Source organism: Salvelinus alpinus, chromosome 32 (assembly GCF_045679555.1).
Source record: "Salvelinus alpinus chromosome 32, SLU_Salpinus.1, whole genome shotgun sequence".
Classification (NCBI taxonomy): Eukaryota; Metazoa; Chordata; class Actinopteri; order Salmoniformes; family Salmonidae; genus Salvelinus; species Salvelinus alpinus.
The window spans coordinates 29,823,129-29,847,844 of record NC_092117.1 but is presented as its reverse complement, the minus strand read 5'-3'; the positions used below and the strand labels follow the sequence as shown (position 1 = coordinate 29,847,844).

At 39.7% G+C, this 24,716-nt stretch overlaps 1 protein-coding gene across 3 annotated transcripts in view; it reads left to right on the top strand.

Moving 5' to 3' along the window:
• LOC139562723 (leucine zipper putative tumor suppressor 2 homolog) overlaps positions 1-24,716 on the top strand; it is a 92,175-nt gene that overhangs the window by 44,895 nt on the left and 22,564 nt on the right. For 2 of the 3 annotated variants that reach the window (XM_071380688.1, XM_071380689.1), the window contains one exon: positions 141-267. The gene's annotated coding sequence lies outside the window, so the exon portion shown is untranslated. Of the gene's footprint in view, positions 1-140; positions 268-15,345; positions 15,608-24,716 lie in introns of those variants that run through there. The other variant, XM_071380686.1, reaches the window with a different exon arrangement.

Here is a 24,716-nt window from a genome sequence, read left to right as displayed (position 1 = left end):
TTTTAAGATATACTACAGAGTTACAGTTTCACATGATAAAAGTCATAGAAATTGCTACTAACATATATTTGCTGTTCTGTTTCTGTATGTGTATTAAGTCCTTGTTCCTCTCTGTCTCTCTTTGCTCTCTGTGTTTCCAGGCTCCAGGTCAGTGGGTGTAGTGGAGTAGAGGCGTCCCAGGGAGGAGTGAGATTCTGGGGATGAGAGGTACCTCTTCCCTCCCTGTCTCCCGCAGAGAAACAGGAGAACACTGGGACTCACTAACAGGTATGACCAGGGCTTAACATTCTATTCTCTTTCAATATCCCTATGGATCTAGCGTGCATGACTATATGGTGTTGGTCTACCATTTTCCCATACAAATGAAAACACCATTTGTGTTATATTATCAGCTATGTACATGTTTTAGCAATGTAGGCCTACCTTATTGCTTCTTATCCCTTGTGCAAATAGCCTACAGCTGTGTCTGTCCGGAGATCACTGGCTTGGGAAACTCTGAGGGCCCAGAATATTTGATCAATGTTGCAAGTTTGCTAGAGCAACTTCAGGACCAACTAGGTTGATAGTTGATACAATGTTTCAAGTTCCTTGCAGACAGGCCATGCGTAGCCAATGGGATGGATAGGATCCTTGCAGACAGGCCATGCATAGCCAATGGGATGGATAGGATCCTTGCAGACAGGCCATGCGTAGCCAATGGGATGGATAGGATATGTATTTTTATCAGGATATGTTCTACCTTCAGGGTGCAATGTTTTTATTGGTTGGCTTTATGTAGGCTATTTTTACGTAGTTGGCAATAGAAGTTACTTTTAGATTTGTATCATTTTCATTTAGCTTTAGATAGACAGTGATTTTGAGGTATGAAGACATTATAAATGAAAATGAAACTGTTCCACAAAAATGTGCATATGAAAACCATAACTGGCACGCAGATTGGTAGAAATGGTCAAATAAATTGGCACTTGACATGAAAAAGGTCGTCGACCCTTGGTGTAGCCAGTTACTGGCAAGAGAGGATGGTCGGGTCGGGCACGGGTGTTTTCTTCTGGTTATGTTGATCTCTGGCTCCGTCTTGAGTAATTTGTGCGTCTTAATTATTTAATCACAGTGCCCTTAAAGCATCAGACAAGCTCAGTACATATAGTTGATTATATTAAAACACATAGGGTGTGTCTATAGATGAAGAAATACACCCTTAAAAATTTTGACCAATCGAAACAGACAACTTTCTGTCGACCAAGATGTTTTGGGGTCGGGGACAGCCCTGAAATAGTTGTTGTAAGAATAGTAGGGAAAGATAAAGAAAAAGGTGAAAATGGGTGGTATGTACGATGTTGTTTGTGCTCCAGTGGTTGCTATTTTCTCATGGCAACGGGCCACAAATCTTACTGCTGTGATTGCACATTGTGGTATTTCGCCTAACAAATGGGAGTTTATCATTGGCAAAAAAAGTACCCAATTGTAATACTTGAGTAAAAATATAGATACCTTAATAGAAAATGACTCAAGTAAAAGTGAAAGTCAGCCAGTAAAATACTACTTGAGTAAAAGTCTAAAAGTATTTGGTTTTAAATATACTTAACTTTTACTTGGTACTCATCCCGGATCCGGGAGCACCCCCCACAGTAAAAAAGCTGACTAGCATAGCCTAGCATAGCGTCACAAGTAAATACAAGCATCTAAATATCATTAAATCACAAGTCCAAGACACCAGATGAAAGATACAGATCTTGTGAATCCAGCCATCATTTCTGATTTTTAAAATGTTTTACAGGGAAGACACAATATGTAAATCTATTAGCTAACCACGTTAGCAAAAGACACCACTTTTTTTACTCCACCAGTTTTTTACTCCATCAGTAGCTATCACTAATTTGACTAAATAAAGATATATATAGCCACTAACCAAGAAACAACTTCATAAGATGACAGCCTGATAACATATTTATGGTATAGGATATGTTTTTTTAGAAAAATTTGCATTTTTCAGGTATAAATCACAGTTGTACATTGCAGCTGCAATCTGAAATAGCGTTGGAAGCAGCCGGAATAATTACAGAGACCGACGTCAATTACCAAAATACTCATCCTAAAACATTTCAGAAAAATACACAGCCTACAGCAATCGAAAGACACAGATCTTGTGAATCCAGACAATATTTCAGATTTTCTAAGTGTTTTACAGCGAAAACACAATATATCGTTATATTAGCATACCACATGAGCTAACATCACACCAGCATTAAATCAAGGCAAAGGGGGCGATAACGTTATCGCCACCAAAATATATTAATTTTTTCACTAACCTTCTCAGAATTCTTCAGATGACAGTCCTGTAACATCATATTACACAATGCATATAGAGTCTGTTCGAAAATGTGCATATTTAGCATCACAAATCGTGGTTATGCAATGTAATCTGTCAAAACATGGCATGCATTCGGGCCGGCACCATCTTGGAAAGGCACCTATGTTTACGATTATTTATCGATTAGATTGACTAAAAAAATACAGGTTGGACAGCTAATGAAAGATGCATTGGTTATTAATGCAACCGCTGATTTAGATTTTTAAAATTTACGTTACTAGACATACATTGTGAGTTACAGCCAGACTAGTGCCGCAAAAAATGGCTGACAACTGCGTTTACATTTTTCCACATAAATACGGACGAGCTTCCATCAGTATCTTGGGCAATGTGTCCTTTGTCCAAAAGAATCGTTGCTTTGTTGTAAAACGACCTCCTCAACTTCCGAACTAGCAGCTAACGATAGCTACACGGCACACACATGCCCAAATCCTCAAACGCAATACTAAGGAAATTCAGAAAAATAGCAATATACTCGCATAAACTGATATAAATCGGTTTCAAATAACTTCGTTATGATATCTCTAACACCTATATCGAATTAAATCACAGACGGATATATCTTTGATCAATAACGAGAGCTTTTGAGCATGCGATTCTGATGTCCTCCCTTGCGTCCTGGCGAGCGTCAAAAAGAAGGGTCATCTCACTCCATTCCCTTTTATAAACTCTGAGAAGCACCTAGAGACACCATTCCACTTCTCATTGGTTACTGACATCCAAGGGAAGGCGGGTGCAGTTCATTTCGATCCATAGGGCATACACAGAGCTTAAAACTGATCCGAGATCAGAGACTATTTTTCAGAGCTTCGCATGTCCTGTCATGAGTTCGCTGTAGAAAGAGTTCTGGTTCACACACAGACATAATTCAAACGGTTTTAGAAACTAGAGATTGTTTTCTATCCAATAGTAATAATAATATGCATATTGTACGAGCAAGAATTGAGTACGAGGCAGTTTAATTTGGAAATGTAAAAAAATTAATAATGCTAACAGCTCCCCCTATTGAGAAAAGGTATCAAAAGTAAATGTAGTTGCAAAAATATACTTAAGTATCAAAAGTACAAGTATAAATAATTTCAAACCAGATGGCACCATTTTCTTGTTTTTTTTATTTACAGATAGGTAGGGGTGCACTCCAACACTTACACATCATTTACAAACGAAGCATTTGTGTTTAGTGAGTCCACCAGATCAGAGGCAGTAGGGATGACCAGGGATGTTTCCTTGATAAGTGTGTGAATTGGACCAATTCCTTTCCTGCTAAGCATTCAAAATGTAACGAGTACTTTTGGGTGTCAAGGGAAATGTAGGGAGTAAAAAGTACAATATTTTCTTTAGGAATGTAGTGGAGTAGAAGTAAAAGTTATCCAAAAATATAAATAGTAAAGTAAAGTACAGATACCCCCAAAAACGACTTAAGTAGTACTTTAAAGTATTTTTACTTAAGTACTTTACACCACTGGAGTTTATCGATGTTTGATTTATTTTCAAAATTCTGTGTAATCTGAGAGGAAATATGTCTCTAATATGGTCATACATTTGGCAGGAGGTTAGGAAGTGCAGCTCAGTTTCCACCTCATTATGTGTGAAGTATACACATAGCCTGTCTTCTCTTGAGAGCCAGGTCTGCCCACGGCAGCCTCTCTCAATAGCAAGGCTATGCTCACTGAGTCTGTAGATAGTCAAGGATTTTCTTAATTTTGGGTCAGTCACAGTGGTCAGGTATTCTGCCACTGTGTACTCTCAGTTAGGGCCAAATAGCATACTAGTTTTCTCAGTTTTGTAGTTGTTTCTTTCCATTGTGCCTTTTTGTTTTCTCATGACTTGGTTGGGTCTAATTGTGTTGCTGTCCTGGGGCTCTGTGCGGTCTGTTTGTATTTTTGAACATAGCCCAAGTCCGACAAAATCTGCGCAGAAGATCTCTCTCTCTCTCTCCTTCTCTTGCTCTCTCTCCATCTCTCTCTCTTTCTCTCTCGCTCTCTGTCTCTCCCTCTCTCTCTGTCTCTGGGAGGCCCTGGACATTGTGAATGTTCTGAGTCTGTGTGTCGGCCGCTGGGCTGAAACTGACAGCGGAAGGACCCAGGGATGAAAGATAAGGGTTTACATTCAAGTTAGTGCACATCGATGAATGTGTACTCAGCATTTTAAAAAGAGAACACAAAACCTGTGTCTTATTGCCAGCTCCCATGGAGGGCTCTGCTTGTTGCAGTTTCAACCCTGCTGCTCCAGTTTGTATGGTGATAGTGGTGTGTGGTCTGGTCTACACAGCTGCTGTCCTTTCCTCTTACCTCTGTCTACATTACCAGGTTCAGCCTCTTTCTCTCCCCTCCGTACCTCCCTCCCATCTCTCCCATCACCTCTCCCCAGCCCAGCTGTTCCCTTCCCTCACTTTGCTCAGGCATTGTAGGGCTGGTCAACTATATCTCTCTATATATATCTAGCTCACTCTATATATACAGTGGGGAGAACAAGTATTTGATACACTGCCGATTTTGCAGGTTTTCCTACTTACAAAGCATGTAGAGGTCTGTCATTTTTATCATAGGTACACTTCAACTGTGAGAGACGGAATCTAAAACAAAAATCCAGAAAATCACATTGTATGATTTTTAAGTAATTCATTTGCATTTTATTGCATGACATAAGTATTTGATACATCAGAAAAGCAGAATATCTATCTCTCTCTACATCTCTCTATATATCTCTCTCTATATCTATCTCTCTCTAAATATATCTCTATATATCTATCTCTCTATATAAATCTCTATATCTCTCTATATATCTCTTTCTCTATGACTATGTATCTCTCTCTATATATCTCTCTTTATATATCTCTATATATCTCTCTATATATATCTCTCTATATATTTCTCTATATATCTCTCTCTAGATCTCTCTCTATATGTCTATCTCTCTATGTATCTCTCTCTATATCTCTCTATATATCTCTATATATATATATCTATATCTCTATATATATCTCTTGAGCTCTATATCTCTCTCTATATATCTCTCTCCATACATATCGCTATATATCTCTCTCTATATATATATCTCTCTCTCTATATATTTCTCTATATATCTCTCTCTAAATCTCTCTCTATATATATATCTCTATATATCGCTCTCTATATATCTCTCTCTATATCTCTCTATATATAGCTCTCTCTATATCTCTCTTTGTATCTTGCTCTATATGTATCTCTCTATATCTCTCTATATAGCTCTCTTTATGTGTCTCGCTATCTATATAGCTCTCTATATATATCTCTCTCTCTATATATATAGCTCTCTATATATATCTCTCTCTATATATATATAGCTCTCTATATATATCTCTCTATATATATCTCTCTCTGTATATATATATAGCTCTCTATATATATCTCTCTATATATATATCTCTCTGTATATATATATAGCTCTCTATATATATCTCTCTATATATATCTCTCTCTGTATATATATATAGCTCTCTATATATATCTCTCTATATATATATCTCTATATATATATCTCTATATATATTTCTCTCTCTTTATATCTCTCAATCTTTCGCTCTATATCTCTCCCTATATATATATCTCTTTATATATCTCTCTATATGTCTCTCTATATATCTCTATACATATATCTCTCTATATCTATCTCTCTAAATCTCTCTCTATAAATCTCTCTATATTGCTCTATATATCTCTCTATATCTATCTCTCTATATCTCTCTATATACATCTCTCTATATCTCTCTATGTATATCTCTTTCTATATATATCTCTATGTGACTTTATATATCTCTATATATATCTCTCTGTATATATCTCCCTATATCTCTCTCTATATATATCTCTATATCTCTCTCTATATCTCTCTCCATATATCTCTCTGCATATCTCTCTCTATATATATCTCTCTATATATATATCTCATTATATATCTCTCTATATATCTCTCTCAATGTATATCTCTATATATATCTCTCTATATATCTCTCTATTTATATATATATATATATATTCTCTATATATTTCTCTCTATATCTATCTCGCTCTAAATATCTCTCTATATATCTATCTCTATATATCTCTCTATATCCCTCTCTATATATCTCTCTCTCTATATCTTTATATATATATATATATATATCTCTTGATCTCTCTCTCTATATATATCTCGCTCTCTATATCTCTCTCTATATCTCTCTCTAAATCTCTCTCTATATCTCTCTATATATATCTCTCTCTATATATCTCTCTCTATATATCTATCTCTCTATATCTATCGCTCTATATCTATCGCTCTATATCTATCGCTCTATATATATATATATCTCTCTATATCGCTCTCTATATATCTCTATCTATATATCTCTCTATATTTATCTCTCTCTTTATCTCTCTATGTCTCTCTCAATACATCTCTATCTCTATATCTCTCTCTATATAGCTCTCTCTATATAGCTCCCTCTATATATCGCTCTCTCTTTCCCTCTCTCTTTCCCTCTCTCTATATCCCTCTCTCTATAACCCTCTCTCTATATCTCTATATATATATATCTCTCTATATATCGCTCTCTAACTCTCTCTCAATATATATCTCTCTATATATCTCTCTCTCTGTATCTCTCTCGGTATCTCTCTCTATCTCTCTCTCTCTCTCTACATACATATATATATATACAGTTGAAGTTGGAAGTTTACATACACCTTAGCCGCAGTTTTTCACAATTCCTGACATTTAATCCTAGTAAAATATATAGTCTTGGCTGATTTCTTTTGATTTTCCCATGATGTCAAGCAAAGAGGCACTGAGTTTGAAGGTAGTGTCAGGACCCGGTGAGAGAAACAGTCACTAATAGTCGGCAGAACCCAGAAGATGAGGCAGACTCAGCAGTACTAGAGATGGTGGTTTAATAAAAGGACAAGATCTTCAGGCAAAGAATATAAATCCACCACGTCCAAAAATAAAGCCAAGAGGCACAAAATGGATATCCTCCAAAATACAAAGAAACTCCACAAAGTGGTAAAAACCACAGGGAAAAACAAACCTCAAAAGACTACTCAAAAATACACAAGCACTAAACCAGAGAACCTCTGGAAAATCCAATAAGAGAAATATGTTCACAACAAGGCTGGGGCTGGGTGCTAACATACAAACACTGAGCAAAGAACTGAGGAACACACAGGGTTTAAATACTAACAAGGGAACGACACACAGGTGCAAACAATAATTAGAGCAAGGAAAAAACAAAAGGTACAAAAAAGGTGCAATGGGGACATCTAGTGACCAAAACCTGAACAGTCCTGGCCAAAACCTGACAGGTAGGCCTTGAAATACATCCACAAGTACACCTCCAATCTACTCAAATGATGTCACTTAACCTATCAGAAGCTTAAAAAGCCATGACATCATTTTCTGGAATTTTCCAAGCTGTTTAAAGGCACAGTGAACTTAGTGTATGCGAATTCTGACCCACTGGAATTGTAATACAGTGACTTATAAGTGAAATAATCTGTCTGTAAACAATTGTTGAAAAATTACTTGTGTCATGCACAAAGTAGATATCCTAACCGACTTGCCAAGACTAGTTTGTTAACAAGAAATTTGTGGAGTGGTTGAAAAACGAGTTTAATGACTCCAAACTAAGTGTATGTAAACTTTCGACTTCAACTGTATATCTCTGTATCCCTCTCTCTATATCCCTCTCTCTATATATATCCCTCTCTCTATATCTCTCTCTATATATCTCCATCTCTCTCTCTATATATCCCTCTCTCTATATCTCTCTCTAAATGTCCCTCTCTCTATATCTCTCTATCAAAAATCCATCTCTATTTTCAATTGCATTCAAAGGGCTTTATTGGCATGGGAAACGTATGTTTACATTGCCAAAGCAAGTGGAATAGATAATAAACCAAAATAAACAGTAAACATTCATTCCCACAAGCTTTAAATGGAATAGAGACATTTCGGAGGATATTTTTGCAGAATTCTGCATGCAGAGTCTCAATTTGGTGTTTGTCCCATTTTGTAAATTCTTGGTTGGTGAGCGGACCCCAGACCTCACAACCATAAAGTGCAGTGGGTTCTATAACTGATTCAAGTCATTTTAGCCAGATCCTAATTGATATGTCAAATTTTATGTTCCTTTTGATGATGTAGAAGGCCCTTCTTGCCTTGTCTCGCAGATCGTCCACAGCTTTGTGGAAGTTACCTGTGGCTCTGATGTTTAGGCCGAGGTATGTATAGTTTGTGTGCTCAAGGGCAACGGTGTCTAGATTGAATTTGTATTTGTGGTCCTGGCAACTGGACCTTTTTGGAACACCATTATTTTTGTCTTACTGAGATATAACCGCACACTTGTCCAAATCAAATCAAGTTTTATTTATCACATGCGCCGAATACAACAGGTGTAGTAGACCTTACCATGAAATGCTTACTTACAAGCCCTTAACCAATAATGCAGTTTTAAGAAAATAGAGTTAAGCTTATATTTACTAAATAAACTCAAGTAACACAATAAAATAACAATAACAAGGCTATATACAAGGGGTACCGGTACCGAGTCAGTGTGCGGGGGTACAGGTTAGTCGAGGTAATTTGTACATGTAGGTGGGGGGTGAAGTGACTATGCATAGATAATAAACAGCCAGTAGCAGCAGTGTAAAAACAAAGGGGGTGGGGGTCAATGCAAATTGTCCAGGTTGCCAGTTGATCAGTTGTTCAGCAGTCTTATGGCTTGGGGATAGAAGCTGTTAAGAATCCTTTTGGCCCTAGACTTGGCGCTCCGGTACCGCTTGTCGTGCGGTAGCAAAGATAACAGTCTATGACTTGGGTGACTGGAGTTTTAAAAAATAATAATTGGGACTTCCTCTGACACCGCCTAGTGTTGTTTGTGTACGTTGATTTTATAATGTTGTATGTTTTTCCCCCAACACCACTTCCCACCAATTTGTATAGCAGACCCTCATGCCAAATTGAGTCAAAAGCTTTTTTGAAATCAACAAAGTATGACAAGAATTTGCATTTGTTTTGGTTTGTTTGTCAATTAGGGTGTGCAGGGTGAATACGTGGTCTGCCATACAGTCATTTGGTAAAAAGCCAATTTGTTATTTGCTCAGTACATTGTTTTCACTGTGGAAATATACGAGTCTGCTGTTAATCATAATGCAGAGGATTTTCCCAAGGTTTCTGTTGACGCATATCCCACAGTAGTTATTGGGGTCAAATTTGTCTCCACTAGCCCTCTCTCTATATCTCTCTCTCCGTATCTCCCTCTCTATATCTCTCTCTCTCTACTGTATATATCTCTTTCTATATGTCTCTCTCTATCTATCTCTTTATATCTCTCTATATATATATCTATCTCTCTATATCTCTCCCTATATATAACTCGCTCTATATATATCTCTCTCTATATATAAATATATCTCTATATATCTCTCTATCTATATCTCTATATGTCTATCTCTATATCTCTCTCTATAGCTCTCTCTCTATATATATCTCTCTCTATCTATATCTCTCTATAAATCTATCTCTATATATCTATCAATCTATATCTCTATCTCTATATATCCATCGCTCTATATCTCTATCTCTCTATATATCTCTCTATATATATCTCTCTTTCTCTATTTCTCTCTATATATCTCTCTATATATATCTCTACCCCATCACTCCTTTGTCTAGCTTGTCTCTCTTCCTCTTCTCACCCTTCACCATCTCTTTCCTCATCTCTCTGATCTGTCTTTTTCTCTCTTTCTCTTGTGGAAAAGGACAAAAGAAGAAGTGGGAGATACACAGAGAGGGAAAAAGAGAATGAGTGATGGAGAGGGAGAGGGGATTGCCCTGCTGGGACTTAATGGAGTTAATTGGTAGAGTAAGAACACCATTCACCAAAAGAGATTTACTGGACAGATTGATTTGTGTGCGTGTGTGCGTGCGTGGATGGACACGTGTTAGGTCTTAGCTCTGTCTCTTACATCCAGTTATAATGTAGAGTTGTGTGTCTGAGTGATTTGCAACCTGCTTCCTTCTATTGTTCTGGCCAACACTGGGCCTCTTTTTCCCTCTTTCTCCTGTTCTCTCTTTCTCTCTCTCTCTATCGCTCCCTCTCTCTTTCTCTCTCGCACCCTCTCTTTCTCTCTCGCACCCTCTCTTTCTCTCTCCATCTCTCTCTTTCTCTCTCCCTCTCTCTCTCTCACCCTCTCTCTCTCACACCCTCTTTCTCTCTCCATCTCTCTCTCTCTTTCTCTCTCCATCTCTATCTCTCACCCTCTTTCTCTCTCCATCTCTCTCTCTCCCAACCTCTCTCTCTCACCCTATCTTTCTCTCTCCATCTCTCTCTTTCTCTTTCTATATGTCACTCTCTCTCTCCATGTCTCTCTTTCTCTCTCCATCTCTATCTCTCTCACCCTCTTTCTCTCTCCATCTCTCTCTCTCTCTCTCCCTCTCTCTCTTTCTCTCTCTCACACACCTTCCTTTTCTCTCTCCATCTATCTCTTTCTCTCTTGCTACATCTCTCTCTTTCTCTCTCCATCTCTCTCTTTCTCTCTCTCCCTCACCTCCATCCTCTCATCCCTCTCTTCTCTCCTCCTTTCTTTTCTTATTGATGTGGTTATTACCTGCTAAGATGGAAACTCCCTGTGACACACATATACAGTACACATAGACACACATACACGCCAGATACATTGACCACAACTTTCCATCTTGTGTTCTATTTTTAGCGCTGAGAGGTTGCTAATGCTAGCAGTAGGAATGTGCCAAGTCACAGCGTTGAGGTTAGTTCAGCACTCACACCCACCTCATCCGCTCCCTGTTACCAATACCTCATCCGCTCCCTGTTACCAATACCTCATCCGCTCCCTGTTACCAATACCTCATCCGCTCCCTGTTACCAATACCTTTACCAGGGAGAAAGGGAGAGGAACGGTTGCTGGCCGGAAGGAGGACAGAGCAGGAGAGAGAGAGAATGTGATGAAGAGACAAAGGGATACAACAAAATAAGTAATGGTGGGATGGAGGAACTTCATTAGATGTATACTGACTGTAGAATGTGTCTGTCTCTCTCCCACTCTTTTCTTCTCTGTGTCCATCACTCTCTCTCTCTCTCTACAGCGTTCACTCAATTCTCGTATTTCTTTTCCATGGCAGCTCACAAAGCAATAAAACTAGATTGGTTTGGTTCATAGAGGCCAGTGCTGAACACACAGACACACACTATACTAAAATGTCCACTCATGCAGTCGGTGTGCTCTAATTCTGTGCAGATGGACAATTATACACAGCTGTGTGTGTGTGTGTGTGTGTGTGTGTGTGTGTGTGTGTGTGTGTGTGTGTGTGTGTGTGTGTGTGTGTGTGTGTGTGTGTGTGTGTGTGTGTGTGTGTGTGTGTGTGTGTGTGTGTGTGTGTGTGTGTGTGTGTGTGTGTGTGTGTGTGTGTGTGTGTGTTATGTAACTCTGCTCCCCTCCCTCAGGGTTAATCAAGGTCACATCTCTATCTCTCTCTCTGTCCTTTTCCCTCCCTCTCTCTCCATCTCTTTCTCTCTTTTTCTCCATTGTTCCCCTGTTGCAACTGTAGTTCCTAAATTAGAGCCTGTTTGATAATGAAAACAGTCAGTGTTATTATTTACTATGCAGGGCAGCTGCTGCAGAGGTAGTCCCATAGGTAGTCCCACACAGACACACATACGCACACGCACATCTCACAAGCACATGCACATGCTGCACATGCACACAGAGAGAGAGGATCAAATGAAAAATGACATGAGAAGGGAGAAGTGATTTTGATATCTGAATGAAGGTTTATGATTAATTTCAGTAGGCCGATGGTATATTCATGAATATTAACATCAATTCAATCCCCCAGATCTGCAGGATGTTCAACCATCATACGAGGATGAGTGGATAGAGGGTTTACTGTGATAATCCAGTTACCAACACAGCCTTTGACTGGGACTAGGGTTTCTCACCAGGGAATGAAGGGGTTGTAAAGCTGGTTAAACGGATAGAGTAGTTCACCCCCAAAATAAAGGTTTGAGACAGTCAGAGGTAGAACAAGAGACATAGAAAGAGAGAGAGAGGGAAGAAAATTAACAACAATGACAAATGGTTTGATGAAGAATGCAAAAACCTAAGAAAGAAATTGAGAAACCTATCCAACCAAAAACGTAGAGACCCAGAAAACCTGAGTCTATTCACTATGGTGAATCACAAAAACAATACACTACGGAAAAAGAAGGAACAGCACATCAGAAATCAGCTGTCACGCCCTGACCTTAGTTATCTTTGTTTTCTTTATTATTTTGGTTAGGTCAGGGTGTGACATGGGGGATTTATGTGTTTTGTCTGGTCTAGGGGTTTTGTACGTTTATGGGGTGTTTTACTTGTCTAGGTGTGTGTATGTTTATGGTTGCCTAGATTGGTTCTCAATTAGAGGCAGCTGTTTATTGTTGTCTCTGATTGGGAACCATATTTAGGCAGCCATATTCCGTTGGGTATTTCGTGGGTTATTGTCTATGTGTAAGTTGTCTGTGTCTGCACTTATTAATTATATAGCGTTACGTTCGTTTGTTATTTTGATAGTGTGTTTAGTGTTCTTCGTTTCGGTAAATAAATAAGAAGAATGTATTTATATCACGCTGCGCCTTGGTCCTCCTCTCTTCCACCATACGACGAACGTGACATCAGCTCAATGTAATTAAAGAATCCATAGAATATATCCACTTCTGGGAAAATTGGAACACACTAAACAAACAACAAAACGAAGAGTTATCTTTCCAAAACAGAGATGTGTGGATAAACCACTTCTTCAATCTTTGTGGCTCTATAACAAAGAACAAACAGCAAAAACATGATCAAATACAAATCTTAGAACACTTATTAAAGACACCAGAACCCACTGGATTCTCCAATTACATTGAATGAACTACAGGACAAAATACAAACCCTCCAACCCAAAAAGGCCTGTGGTGTTGATGGTGTCCACAATGAAATGATCAAATATACAGACCACAAATTCCAATTGGCTATACTTAAACTCTTTAACATCATCCTCAGGTCTGGCATCTTCCCCAATATTTGGAACTAAGGACTGATAAGCCCAATCCACAAAAATGTTGACAAATTTGAACCCAATAACTACCGTGGGATATGCGCCAACAGCCACCTTGGGAAAGTCCTCTGCATTATCATTAACAGCAGACTCGTGCATTTCCTCAGGAAAAACAATGTATTGAGCAAATGTCGAATTGTCTTTTTAACAAATTACCGTACAACATACCACGTATTCACCCTGTACATCCTGATTGACAAACAAACAAACAAACCAAAACAAAGGTAAAGCTTTTGACTCCATTTGGCATGAGGGTCTGCTATACAAATTGATGGAAATTGGCAACAAAAAAAAAACATTTCTTTCCACAGGGCCGTGGGGTCAATCTCAGGAAGACAAAAATAATGGGGTTCTGAAAAGGTCCAGCTGCCACGACCACAAATACGAATTTCATCTAGACACCGTTGCCCTAGAGCACACAGAAAAAGTATACATACCTCAGCCTAAACATCAACGCCACAGTAACTTCCACAAAGCTGTGAACGAGCTGAGAGACAAGGCAAGAAGGGCCTTCTTTGCCATTAAAAGGAACACAAAATTTGACATACCAATCAGGATCTAGCTAAAAATACTTGAATCAGTTATAGAACCCATTGCCCTTTATGGTTGTGAGGTCTGGGGTCCGCTCACCAACCAAGAATCCACAAAATGGGACAATCACCAAATTGAGACTCTGCATGCCGAATTCTGCATAAAATCCTATGTGTACAATGTACACAGAGCACAAATGCATGCAGAGCAGAATTAGGCCGATACCCACTAATTATCAAAATCCTGAAAAGAGCAGTTAAATTCTACAACCACCTAAAAGGAAGCGATTCCCAAACCTTCCATAACAAAGCCATGACCTACAGAGAGATGAACCTGGAGAAGAGTCCCCTAAGCAAGCTGGTCCTGGGGCTCTGTTCACAAACACATACAGACCCCACAGAGCCCCAGGACAGCAACACAATTAGACCCAACCAAATCATGAGAAAACAAAAATGTATTTACTTGACACATTGGGAAAAAATTACAAAAAACTGAGCAAACAGGAATGCTATTTGGCCCTAAACAGAGAGCACACAGTGGCAGAATACCAGACTACTGTGACTGACCCAAAATTAAGGAACACTTTGACTACGTACAGACTCAATGAGCATAGCCTTGCTATTGAGAAAGGTTGCTGTAGGCAGACCTGGCTCTCAAGAGAAGACAGGCTATGTGCACACTGCCCACAATATGAGGTCGAAACTGAGCTGCACTTCCTGACCTCCTGCCAAATGTGTGACCGTGTTAGAGATACAAAGAATTCGAAAACAAATCCAACTTGATAAACTCCCATATCTATTGGGTGAAATACCACATTGTGCAATCACAGCAGCAAGATTTGTGACCTGTTGCCACAAGAAAAGGGCAACCAGTGAAGAACAAACACCATTTATTTATTTTCGCTTTTGTACTTTACCCATTTGCACATCGTTACAACACTGTATAAAGACACAATATGACATTTGAAATGTCTTTATTCTTTTGGAACTTTTGTGAGTGTAATGTTTACTGTACATTTTTATTGTTTATATCACTTTAGGTTATTATCTAGTTCACTTGCTTTGGCAATGTTAACATATGTTTCCCATGCTGATAAAGCATGGGAAACATTGAATTGAAAATGTAATTGAGAGAAAGAAGAGCGAAGAGAGAAACAGAGGAAAGCTGAGTGTGTGAGAGAGAGGCAGGGGGGCCAACAAACAAAGTGAGAGAGCAGAGGGAGGAGGGGAGGGGAGGGGAGTGGAGGAGGGGTAGAGGAGGGGAGTGGAGGAGGGGTAGAGGAGGGGAGTGGAGGAGGGGTGGAGGGGAAGGAGGCGGTACTAAGAAAGACAGCAGGGAAGGAAGGAGAGCAGAGCAGAGGAAGAGAGAGAAGAGACTGAAGAGGAGAAGGAAAGAGGGCTTCCCTTCAAGACTCCCCACAGTGGTCTGTGAAATAAAGGAAAGTTAGAGGAGAGGAGAACAAGGGAGGAGAACGAGAGAGGAGCACAAGGGAGGAGAACGAGAGAGGAGCAGCGAACTGGGACTGTAGTGATTTTCTTAAGGAGAGAAGGAGACAAGTGGAGGCAGCGATGCAGCGATTTCACGGGGGTGAGTGTGTTTGTGTGTGTGTGCAAGCCAAAGCATGGCACATGATCAAAGTTACTCTGAAGTGTGTGTGTGTGTGTGTGTGTGTGTGTGTGTGTGTGTGTGTGTGTGTGTGTGTGTGTGTGTGTGTGTGTGTGTGTGTGTGTGTGTGTGTGTGTGTGTGTGTGTGTGTATGTGTGTTCACGTGCATTTTGTGCGTGCTTAGAAAATATTTAACATTTTCTCTGTTTAGAGAATCTAAGTTCCTCATGGAAACATTAGGCACTCGAGGCGGTGTGGAAAAGCTGCTGTTGAAGTTCTATCAATGGAAGGTGTGTGTGTGTGTGTGTGTGTGTGTGTGTGTGTGTGTGTGTGTGTGTGTGTGTGTGTGTGTGTGTGTGTGTGTGTGTGTGTGTGCGTGCGTGTGTGCGTGCGTGCGTGTGTATGTGTGTATGTGTGTGTGCGTGTGTGCGTGCGTGTGCGCGTGCGTGTGCATGTGTGTGTGGCCTGCTCAAAAAGAAACACAGGAAACTACTGTAGAAATGGCACAGTAAGCCAGGCTGTTTCAGCCAAATACAGCAATTGCAACCTGGCTGGCAGTACGGGCTGACTCTAGATCAGTTGATACTGGAGTTTATATGGGGACAGATACACAATTACTACAACTCTGAACAGACCTCCAGTCAGTTGTTGGGTGTTATTCAGGGGCCAGTTCTATAGTAACTCTGATGTGTGTGTGGGTGGGTCGTGAAGGTTGGGTGTTTGGAGATGGTTTAAGGGCTAAGCTGGGGGGTTTGGGGTAAAGTTTAGGTGGGGCGAAGGGGGATTTTGTGGAGATGGGGCTCAGGATTTTGGGGTAACGGTTTAGAGTTGGGGGAGGTGAGGTGGGTTTTTGGGAGAGAAGACAGATTTCGGGGGACTGGGGATTATATTTGATTATTGATATTCAGCAATCTGTTTATTGGCTGTAGGTTATTGATCTGTGGTCTGTGTTACTGAGGTTTTAACTGGATAACATCTATTACCCCTCTGTTTGATAGCTGGCTGGGAGAAGGGAGTTATTCAGTCTGTCCACACACACGGACAGCACACATACACTTAGACACACACACACACACACACATGCACATACACTTACACACACACACACACACACACACACACACACACACACACACACACACACACACACACACACACACACACACACACACACACACACACACACACACACACACACACACACACACACACACACACACACACACACACACACACTGTGTCTGGATGAGAGAGTAGATCACAGAACTAGTCATTGTTGTTTAGTCTTCTTTATAATTAGCTGTTTCTTCATCATAGGAACATTGTCATTTCTCCTTTGTGTTGTTATGAATGATGTGTCACTGTGTCACTGTCAGCACATTTGGCAGAGTTTTCACTGCAGCTATCTTGTGTAGCCTGGTTAAACCAATCTAAATACCGAGCTCACCATTGATTCATTTCAACAACAGAGAATCTGTTTCAGATTCCAGGCTATATAAGTTCAGCTCAACCTCATATTCAAGCTTTTTGTTTGGCCACATAGAGGTTGATGATCTATCTGAGACATTCTACACAATTATAGAGTGAGTGAATGTAATAGACTGTAATTGTATAGACTGGTTCAACTGTGATTAGGGTGATGGCATATTTCTGTGAGACAAGATGTCAGGATGGAAAGAAACAAGGGATTAAAGAGAGACAGACAGAGATAAGGTGAGAATGTCAGAGAGAGGGGGAAGGAGATAGAGCATGGCCTTGCTATTGAGAAAGGTCGCCGTAGGCAGACCTGGCTCTCAAGAGAAGACAGGCTATGTGCACACTGGCCACAAAATGAGGTGGAAACTGAGCTGCACTTCCTCAGCTCCTGCCAAATGTACTGTGTGACCATATTAGAGACACAAACATTTTTAAAACAAATCCAATTTTGATTAACTCCCATATCTACTGGGTGAAATACCACAGTGTGCCATCACAGCAGCAAGATGTGTGACCTGTTGCCACAAGAAAAGGGCAACCAGTGAAAAACAAACACCATTGTAAATACAACCCATATTTATTTATTTTCCCTTTTGTACTTTAACTATTTGCACATCGTTACAACACTGTATAAATACATAATATGACATTTGAAATGTCTTTATTCTTTTGGAACTTGTGTGAGTGTAATATTTATTGTTATTGTTTATTTCATTTTTGTTCGTTATCCATTTCATTTGCTTTGGCAATGTAAACATATGTTTCCCATGCCAATAAAGCCCCTTAAATTGAAAGGAATTGATAGACAAAGAGAGAGACCGGGTTAGGGAGACAGGACAGAGAAAGAGATGGACAGGATGGTTACCTCATATTACCTCATAGACTTTGGATCAAAACAGATGAGGTAAATGTGTGTCACATGTTGCAGGTCTCAAAACCCTTTCGAATGGAAAAGAACAGAGGAAAGAAGAGAGAGAAAATGAGAGAGTCAGAAGGGAGAGGAGGGATTCAACATGGATTCAATCAATTTGATTTCACAACCATCTACACGTTGTGTTTTCCATACCACTCTGTTCACCCCTCATCCCTCCATCCACCCTGCCCTCATCTCTCTATCCACCCTGCCCTCCATCCCTCAAGCCACCCTGACCTCCATCCCTCCATCCACCCTCCCCTCATCCCTCCATCCATCCACTCTACCCTCATCCCTCCATCCACCCTACCCTCCATCCCTCCATCCACCCTGCCCACCATCCCTCCATCCTCCCTGCCCTCCATCCCTCCATCCATCCACCCTACCATCATCCCTCCATCCATCCACCCTACCCTCATACCTCCACCCACCCTACCCTCATCCCTCCATCCACCCTACCCTCCATCCCTCCATCCACCCTGCCCACCATCCTCCCTGCCACACCATCCCTCCATCCTCCACCACTCCATCCAGCCCTCCACCCCTCCAGCCCTCCATCTCTCAATCTCTCTGGCAACTAGAGTTAAAGTGACAGTACTGTCTGTCTTTTCGTGTGTGTGTGTGTGTGTGTGTGTGTGTGTGTGTGTGTGTGTGTGTGTGTGTGTGTGTGTGTGTGTGTGTGTGTGTGTGTGTGTGTGTGTGTGTGTGTGTGTGTGTGTGTGTGTGTGTGTGTGTGTGTGTGTGTGTGTGTGTGTGTGTGTGTGTGTGTGTGTGTGTGTGTGTGTGTGTGTGTGTGTGTGTGTGTGTGTGTGTGTGTGTGTGTGTGTATTTAATAATTTTTCTGCTCCTTGTGGTTTCCCCCTACTCTCTCAGACTCTCTCTATGATGGGATATCCTGAATTATACTTTATAGTTCTCCTGAATTATACTTTAAAGATATCCTGAATTATACCTTATAGATATCCTGAATTATACCTTATAGATATCCTGAATTATACTTTAAAGATATCCTGAATTATACTTTATAGTTATCCTGAATTATACTTTATAGATATCCTGAATTATACCTTATAGATCTCCTGAATTATACATTATAGTTATCCTGAATTATACTTTAAAGATATCCTGAATTATACCTTATAGATATCCTGAATTATACCTTATAGATATCCTGAATTATACTTTAAAGATATCCTGAATTATACCTTATAGATATCCTGAATTATACTTTGAAGATATCCTGAATTATACTTTATAGTTCTCCTGAATTATACTTTGAAGATATCCTGAATTATACTTTATAGTTCTCCTGAATTATACCTTATAGATATCCTGAATTATACCTTATAGATAATCCTGAATTATACTTTAAAGATATCCTGAATTATACTTTATAGTTCTCCTGAATTATACCTTATAGATATCCTGAATTATACCTTATAGATATCCTGAATTATACTTTAAAGATATCCTGAATTATACTTTATAGTTCTCCTGAATTATACTTTATAAATATCCTGAATTATACTTTATAGTTCTCCTGAATTATACTTTATAGTTCTCCTGAATTATACTTTAAAGATATCCTGAATAATACTTTAAAGATATCCTGAATTATACTTTATAGTTCTCCTGAATTATACTTTGAAGATATCCTGAATTATACTTTATAGTTCTCCTGAATTATACCTTATAGATATCCTGAATTATACCTTATAGATATCCTGAATTATACTTTATAGTTATCCTGAATTATACTTTATAGATATCCTGAATTATACCTTATAGATATCCTGAATTATACTTTAAAGATATCCTGATATATACCTTATAGTTCTCCTGAATTATACTTTATAGTTCTCCTGAATTATACTTTAAAGATATCCTGAATAATACTTTATAGTTATCCTGAATTATACTTTATAGTTATCCTGAATTATACCTTATAGATATCCTGAATTATACCTTATAGATATCCTGAATTATACCTTATTATACCTTATAGATATCCTGAATTATACCTTATAGATATCCTGACTTATAATTTATAGATATCCTGAATTATACCTTCTAGATATCCTGAATTATACCTTATAGATATCCTGAATTATACCTTATAGATATCCTGAATTATACCTTATTATACCTTATAGATATCCTGAATTATACCTTATAGATATCCTGAATTATACCTTATAGATATCCTGAATTATACCTTATTATACCTTATAGATATCCTGAATTATACCTTATAGATATCCTGAATTATAATTTATAGATATCCTGAATTATACCTTCTAGATATCCTGAATTATACCTTATAGATATCCTGAATTATACCTTATAGATATCCCAAATTATACTTTATAGATATCCTGAATTATACCTTATAGATATCCTGAATTATACCTTATAGATATCCTGAATTATACCTTATTATACCTTATAGATATCCTGAATTATACCTTATAGATATCCTGAATTATAATTTATAGATATCCTGAATTATACCTTCTAGATATCCTGAATTATACCTTATAGATATCCTGAATTATACCTTATAGATATCCCAAATTATACTTTATAGATATCCTGAATTATACCTTAAAGATATCCTGAATTATACCTTATAGATATCCTGAATTATACCTTATAGATATCCTGAATTATACACTGCCTGGCACAGTTTGACTGAGGCAGCACAGCTTATGTAACAGCTGGTGTGGAATACATTTTCCTGTTTGTGTGTGTGTGTGGGGGGGGGGGGGGGGGGTGAATGTGCACGTGCGTGTGTGTCTGATCTTACCAACTATGCATTCTGCTTGAAGTCAGCAGCGAGGAAACTGCTAATGATTAATTGAATGATTGTTTTACTGTCTCGGTAACATAACTTAAGTCCTTTATTGAAAATCTTGACTTTGCCGTGCAGAAACAGGAGACATTTTGAATCTCTGTGATAGTGTGGCCTTGTTTCTCCTGCTGAAGCCTGTGTGTGGTAGCTATCCTCTCCCCAGATGCAGGGCTCTGTTACTGGGCTTCCCTATTATTTTTCTGCCGCCTCCTCTTGTTCATTAAAGAGTGAGATTGGATTTAGAGTGAGATAACAAAAAACCCCACCTTTGTCTTTGTCGTCTTTAACTCTTAAACAATAGCTGTCCACCTACTATAGAAACAACTCCTCAGTAAGGAAGGAGAGTTTTGGAGGGAAGTTTTGTTTATCCCCTCACTTTTTGTTCCTTTTGTCTCTCTCGTTCTTTGAGCTCCTCGTCAATCGCTGTCAGACTAATCAGGGTTGGTTGTAAAAGTGAAGAAACCCAACAATAGACCCTAAGGGGATCACCTTAACTAGTATACAACAGTGTGAGCTACTTTTCCCATTGGCTTACAGCAACAGAACAACACAGTCAATGTAGCTGAGGCTTTTGCTCCAGACCAGTACCAACACACTGGATTCAACTAATCCAGATGTTGCTGAGGAGGTCCCAACACACTGGATTCAACGAATCAAGGTGTTGATGATGAGGTACCAACACACTGGATTCAACTAATCCAGATGTTGCTGAGGAGGTCCCAACACACTGGATTCAACGAATCAAGGTGTTGATGATGAGGTACCAACACACTGGATTCAACTAATCCAGATGTTGATGATGAGGTCCCAACACACTGGATTCAGCTAATCAAGGTGTTGATGATGAGGTACCAACACACCTGATTCAACTAATCCAGATGTTGATGATGAGGTACCAATACACTGGATTCAACTAATCCAGATGTTGCTGAGGAGGTACCAACACACTGGATTCAACTAATCAAGGTGTTGATGATGAGGTACCAACACACTGGATTCAACTAATCCAGATGTTGATGATGAGGTACCAACACACTGGATTCAACTAATCCAGATGTTGCTGAGGAGGTCCCAACACACTGGATTCAACTAATCAAGGTGTTGATGATGAGGTACCAACACACTGGATTCAACTAATCAAGGTGTTGATGATGAGGTACCAACACACCTGATTCAATTAATCCAGATGTTGATGATGAGGTCCCAACACACTGGATTCAACTAATCCAGATGTTGATGATGAGGTACCAACACACTGGATTCAGCTAATCAAGGTGTTGATGATGAGGTACCAACACACTGGATTCAACTAATCAAGGTGTTGATGATGAGGTACCAACACACTGGATTCAACTAATCAAGGTGTTGATGATGAGGTACCAACACACTGGATTCAACTAATCAAGATGTTGATGATGAGGTACCAACACACTGGATTCAACTAATCAAGGTGTTGATGATGAGGTACCAACACACTGGATTCAACTAATCCAGATGTTGATGATGAGGTACCAACACACTGGATTCAACTAATCAAGGTGTTGATGATGAGGTACCAACACACCTGATTCAATTAATCCAGATGTTGATGATGAGGTCCCAACACACTGGATTCAACTAATCCAGATGTTGATGATGAGGTACCAACACACTGGATTCAGCTAATCAAGGTGTTGATGATGAGGTACCAACACACTGGATTCAACTAATCAAGTTGTTGATGATGAGGTACCAACACACTGGATTCAACTAATCAAGGTGTTGATGATGAGGTACCAACACACTGGATTCAACTAATCAAGATGTTGATGATGAGGTACCAACACACCTGATTCAACTAATCCAGATGTTGCTGAGGAGGTCCCAACACACTGGATTCAACTAATCAAGATGTTGATGATGAGGTACCAACACACTGGATTCAACTAATCAAGGTGTTGATGATGAGGTACCAACACACTGGATTCAACTAATCCAGATGTTGCTGAGGAGGTCCCAACACACTGGATTCAACTAATCAAGGTGTTGATGATGAGGTACCAACACACTGGATTCAACTAATCCAGATGTTGATGATGAGGTACCAACACACTGGATTCAACTAATCAAGGTGTTGATGATGAGGTACCAACACACCTGATTCAATTAATCCAGATGTTGATGATGAGGTCCCAACACACTGGATTCAACTAATCCAGATGTTGATGATGAGGTACCAACACACTGGATTCAGCTAATCAAGGTGTTGATGATGAGGTACCAACACACTGGATTCAACTAATCAAGGTGTTGATGATGAGGTACCAACACACTGGATTCAACTAATCAAGGTGTTGATGATGAGGTACCAACACACTGGATTCAACTAATCAAGATGTTGATGATGAGGTACCAACACACCTGATTCAACTAATCCAGATGTTGCTGAGGAGGTCCCAACACACTGGATTCAACTAATCAAGATGTTGATGATGAGGTACCAACACACTGGATTCAACTAATCAAGATGTTGATGATGAGGTACCAACACACCTGATTCAACTAATCAAGATGTTGATGATGAGGTACCAACACACTGGATTCAACTAATCAAGATGTTGATGATGAGGTACCAACACACCTGATTCAACTAATCAAGATGTTGATGATGAGGTACCAACACACTGGATTCAACTAATCAAGATGTTGATGATGAGGTACCAACACACTGGATTCAACTAATCAAGATGTTGATGATGAGGTACCAACACACCTGATTCAACTAATCAAGATGTTGATGATGAGGTACCAACACACCCGATTCAACTAATCAAGATGTTGATGATGAGGTACCAACACACTGGATTCAACTAATCAAGATGTTGATGATGAGGTACCAACACACTGGATTCAACTAATCAAGGTGTTGATGATGAGGTACCAACACACTGGATTCAACTAATCCAGATGTTGATGATGAGGTAGACCAGACAGACCAGATAGACCAGATAGACAGAAATGATAGACAGACCAGACAGACCAGACAGACTAGACTAGACCAGACAGACAGACAGACCAGACCAGACCAGACAGACTAGACTAGACTAGACCAGACCAGACAGACAGACAGACAGACATACCAGACCAAACAGACCAGACCAGATAGACAGACTAGACCATACAGGCCAGACAGACTAGACCAGACAGACAGACAAACCAGACAGACAGACCAGACAGACCAGACCAGACAGACCAGATAGACAGACTAGACCAGACAGGCAAAACAATACAGGCCAGACAGACCAGACCAGATAGACAGACCAGACCAAACAGACCAGACCAGATAGACAGACCAGACAGATCAGACGGACCAGACAGACAGACCAGACAAACCAGACCAGACAGGCAAGACCAGACAGGCAAGACCAGACAGGCCAAACAGACAGACCAGACCAGACAGACAGACCAGGCAGACCAAGCAGACCAGACCAGACAGGCCAGACAGACGGACCAGACAGACCAGACAGACAGACCAGACAGACCAGACCAGACAGACCTGACAGACCATACCAGACAGACCAGACCAGACAGACCAGACCAGACAGACCAGACAGACCAGACCTGACAGACCAGACCAGACAGACCAGACCAAACAGACCAGACCAGACCAGCTGACTAAGGACCAACTGTAAACCTCATCTGCCCCAGAGCTGTCTCCTACTGTATTCCTTATGGCCACACCCACAGACTAAATAACATGGAACATAATAGAATAAAGTGGAATAGATTAATATACACACACATGGCCAAAGGTATGTGGACACCTGCTCGTCAAGCATCTCATTCCAAAATCATGGGCATTAATATGGAGT